Source organism: Microcebus murinus, chromosome 7 (assembly GCF_040939455.1).
Source record: "Microcebus murinus isolate Inina chromosome 7, M.murinus_Inina_mat1.0, whole genome shotgun sequence".
Lineage (NCBI taxonomy): Eukaryota > Metazoa > Chordata > Mammalia > Primates > Cheirogaleidae > Microcebus > Microcebus murinus.
Genome location: NC_134110.1, coordinates 79,088,184 through 79,093,168, shown reverse-complemented (window position 1 = coordinate 79,093,168; position 4,985 = coordinate 79,088,184). Strand labels below are relative to the sequence as shown.

Below are 4,985 nucleotides of genomic sequence, written 5' to 3'. Positions count from 1 at the left end.
CAGCAGGTTTGATGGCTGCTGGCACTGTTTTTTTTTTTTTCTTTCTTTCTTTCATTCCTTTCTTTCTTTCTTTTTTTTAAAAAAATTGTATTTCTTTCTGTGAAATACAGGCAAGGGGAGGAAGGAGAGTGGGAGACCTGCCAGGAGTTATGAAGTTTGGGGACAAATGCTGTGGGGAATTGAAGAGAAACTGAGTACAAGATAAAGGCAGCAGTACAGTCAACCACCTACATGAAGCACAGTTCTGTCCAGGAGGGCTTGGGGTGGGGTGGGGTGGGGTCAGGGTGGGCAAAGGAGATCAGAGCACCAAGAGTAAGGAGGACAGAGAGGAGAGCCAGGCTAGGGAAGGGAGTAAGGCAGTGAAGGCATAGGAAAAGCAGGGAGGGTTTCTGGGACTAAGAAGGATCCCATTCCAGTATCAATTCTTTACTCAGTATTTCCCTTTTTTATTTGGTACAGCATTTTAAATGGAGACATCTAAGCAAATGAAGCATGGACAGAATTTTGCTGTGTTGCAACATCTGCAATCATGCTTTGAGAAGACAAGGTGGACAAGACACAACTGGGAGGGAATGGACCTTTTATCACAAACATCAGATTGTGTGTGATCAACACAGTCTGCTTGGGAGGCCACAGTTACTCCAGGGATGCTGCCATTATCCACAATATTTTTTATCTTCTCTTGGCACTTTCTTTCACATCCCCTCAGTCATGCCTTGTCATCATTCTGTCTGCGTGGATCTGATTTTTGGAGACAACCAAGTCATTAAGCAACTGAGTTCGTTGACCACACTGAGCAACATACTTCTGGTCAGAAACAAAACGACAAGAAAATAATGAGACCAAATTTCTTGGGGGACTCCAACTACCTTGAAGGACAAATACTGTAGGGGTTCCAAAATAGTTTTGAGTAATAAAATGTAAAATAGGAATAGATTCCCCTAGGGTGAGTACAAAAAGGGAGAACAAGCATTTAATGAATTAACTGATATATTTATTTAAAATCTAGTGTCCTTTCTTCAAAGAGACACACGACGTACTGCACTGACAACTTTATGTATGTATTATGCTGGACAACCCATGTCTGCTCCTATCAAACATAATGTGCAAAATGTGCTAAAAGTAACACACAAATGAAAATACGCACCACATGTCAAAAGTGAATGGAAACATGATCTCAGTTTAATAAATTTGCTTCACAGAAAAATACATCTGGCCAAAGAAGAAATAAAACCTTAAAAATCATCTTTGATGTTGGGTTAGAGGAGAAATCAAATTTTCTTTCTTGTATTCAATTCATTTTCACTCAAGATATTGTTTTTACTAAGATGCCTAAAGTTGTAGGGGAGGAGATAATAAATGCCAGTAGGTTATAAATCTAAGGTAAATTTACAAAAAAAAAAAAAGAATTTTCTTCCTGTTGATGTGGTGTGAGAAAAAAAAGAAAAAAAAAAAAAAAAAAAAAGAATTTTCTCCTCCAAGAACAAGTTGCTCCTTAATATAGTCTGGAAAGAATCCCAGTAAAGGAGTCAGGAATTCTGACAAATCCAGGATTCTGGTCTTACCCTGTCATTAAGTTGCTGTAGGTTCCCAGGCAGGCACCCATGACCAAGCCAGCCCCTCGAAGGTTCTGTTCAGCTCTCCACACATGCAATGTTTTCCTGCCTCTATCTTACATGTGCAACAAAAGTACCTTTCTAAGTTTTCAGGAAGAAATGAGTACCTTTAGCCCTTAATACATGAAAGTACAGTATTTCATTTCTTTCTACATAAAGAAATACCTTAAAAATACCTCATTTATCCTTCATATATTAAATCATGAGAAAAGATAATAAATAATAAATTTGGCTCACTGTTATAAAATCAATTCTCTTCCTAGCTATTTTGTTTATTTGCTCAATTCAAAATTTGAACAGTATAATCAGTATATATTTTTGGTATTCACACAAAATTAGTACTTCATAAATATGAATCATGCTATTAACTGTGTGTATTGTGATGTTCTCTAATTATTGTCATTTGCATACTACACAACTCTTATCTTCAATAATCAAAAGACTGAAGGAAATTTTGGAATGTGCACTGCACATTTCTGTCTACAGACTATAGTATACTATAACTTGATCTTCAAACATATGTCAGAGGCCATCTACTAAGTAAAGTATACAGGAAAACATTTCCACCTCAATCAAGCTAATAAACTCTGAGAGAAACTCATAAGTAACCCTATATAGCAGAAAGAAGATTATGAAATTGTTTCATTTTAGACAGAATAAAGACATTTTAAAAACAGTTTCAAATTTGGAAGTCTTTTTCCCCATTAATCTGGATTACTTCTTTTTTTTCTGCAAAAATGGGGAGAAACAATGGTGAGAAGCTTTGATGTAAATATGCAAAAGCAAAAAGATTATGGAACAAGGAATATGCAAAAAGATTATGGAATAAGGATTATGCAAAAAGATTATGAAATAAGGATTATAACTTCTATTTACATAACATTTAAGGCAATAAATGATGTGAATATCTTGGAAAAGCAACCAACAAATTCATCATTTTACAATGTACCTTTGGTCAATGTTTTTAATACTTGGGTTCTCAGGGGGGTTGACTGTGACAGTGTCCAGCCAATGTGTAAAGCTCCATAACACCAATCCCATAACACTGCGGTCCCCACCCCCCAAGCTGTGGACCAGTACCGGTGGCCTGTTAGGGACTGAGCTACAGAGCTCTGCCGCCCCTCCCCCATCCATGGAAAATTTGTCCCATGAAACTTAGGAAGGGGGCACTCACAGCAGGAGGTGAGCGGTGGCAGGCCAGCAAAGCTTTATAGCCTATCCCCATCCCTCACATCACCACCTGAGCTCTGCCTCCCTCCTGCTCCCACCCTCTGTAGAAAAATTGTCTTCTGTGAAACAGGTCCCTGGTGGCAAAAAGGTTGGGGTAACAGACCACACTTCCTGGCAGAGGCAAAGCTATTTGAGAAATATGCATGTTGCAGAAGAGATTGATGAAACCTGTCTTTTGAAATGATGCCCAGCTTTAACCATAGTAGTTTCTTCCAGAGGAATAAAAACATTATTTTCTTCTTTCACAAGAATTCATTCTAAACCAAGAAGCCATTGGGAATAGAAAAAAACAAGGGTGTTTACGGTTCTGTTCAGATGGAGAATCAACAGTAAGGAAAACGAAGAGAATTAATAACAAACTGGTTTTTAATATTTCTCTGGTGGCCTTCCCTGTACAGTTTGGTTTCCCGCTACTTCCCCCAAGCAGACACCTGCACGCTGGGCACGCTGACCTTTCCACAGCGGCAAAGTGTGGGTTCCTAGGCCGGGGGCACCAGCATCGTCAGGGGAGCTTGACCCAGCACAACTCATCACCTCCCACACCAGACCTACTAAATCAGAAACTCTGTTTTTGTTTATTTTTTAATTTTTTTTTTCTTTTACAATTAGCCCTGCCGAAGCAAAACCTCAAAACATTGACCAAAAACTCAAGAGTTGTTCCTCTCCGTGGAAATCTTTCGTAAAAGGCAGAAGATTTATTCGATCTGAAGTGAAACCAGAGTATAAAATCAGACACTCCGGTGTGGAGCTCAGGGAAACGGGTTTTAACAAGCTCTAGCCACACTATCACAAGGGCAAGCAACTGACACTCTGCAGTGTTCTGTGTTGCCAGATGATTTTGCCTAACTGTAGGCTGATCTAAGTGTTCTAGTTTGAGTCTGGGCTAAGCTATGATGTTCGGTAGATTGTATTAAATGCATTTTCAACTTACGATATTTTTCAGCTTATGATGGGTTTATAAGGACATAACCGCCTTGTAAGAGGAGAAGCGTCTGTATACTTTATTACTTTCCATAGCATCTATTGGTGCTTAAGCCACTGTAAACCCTTAGAAAATGTCCAATTTTTTTTTCTTTTTTTGCTTTTGTTCTCTATCCTAATGTGCCCTTTTCTTCTTTCCACCAACTTCCATGTATCCAAATTCTACCTGTTTTTCAAGGGTCATCTTAAATGGCATCTTTATAGAGAAGCATTTTTCGTCCTTGGAAAAGCCATAGCATTTTAATGATATCTTTTTATTTTTCTCTTTCGTGTTACAGCATTTGTGCATGTATTATCTCTCTCGTCACTGAAAATGGAGATAATTGTTCTAAACCATTCTTTAAAAAAAGGAAGAAAATAGGAAGAAAATAGTTGGTAAGCCAACTATTTACACAGGAAGCAACTCACGTTTCAGAGAGATACAGTCTTTCTCCTGAGCACACTGAGGGTCTGGAACAGTGTCTGGGTGCTGGAGACGATTGTTGCAATTTGTGTGGTCTAATGAGTGGTCTCAGAAGATTAAACATGAAGCAAGGGGAATCTGCAAGAAATCGAGCCACAAGGAAACCAGGGTGACTTTAAGTCACATTGGTAAGGAAGAAAAGAGCCTCACCCCAGGGTAAGGACCAGTAGCAGAAGGCTTAATTGTTACCATGTTGGGTGTGAACCCACTATCGGCTGTCTGGGCTAATGGGAACCTGATGCAGCCAGCTTCCTGAGCACGCCAGTCCTGACTTCAAACACACCAGCCTTCCTTCAGGAGCAAGCCCACTGGGGTCACAGTCCCAGGTTTGTTTCTTCTCCAACAAAGGGGGTACCTCCCCACTTCCACCCCTACCAGCTAAAATAGTCTGCACCAGGACCCTGGCAGGACTCTGGGACCACCCCTCCTGTTTTCTGCAATTTATACCTAATTCTAAGTATTAAGAATAATTAATTGAGTATTAAGAATACTTCCCCCCTCTCGCCTGCTCCCACCCCCCATGAAAATCTTTCAGACTTGTCTCATCAGTCACCAAGAGCCTCTGGCTCTCTGGGCTTGCAGACCCAGGAGTGAGAGAGAGAAAGCTCACGCAGGTCATTCGCCAGCAAATCCCACTCGGCCACCTGGGAACACATCACAGGTCTACGTGTGTGTGGTGAAGTCAGGTTTCGAGA

At 40.1% G+C, this 4,985-nt stretch overlaps 1 non-coding gene across 1 annotated transcript; it reads right to left on the bottom strand.

Moving 5' to 3' along the window:
- Positions 1 to 3,453: 3,453 nt before the first annotated feature.
- LOC142872005 (U5 spliceosomal RNA) lies at positions 3,454 to 3,570 on the bottom strand. The gene has a single exon (XR_012920255.1). It is a non-coding gene; the product is annotated as a U5 spliceosomal RNA (small nuclear RNA).
- Between the last annotated feature and the right edge of the window lie 1,415 nt (positions 3,571 to 4,985).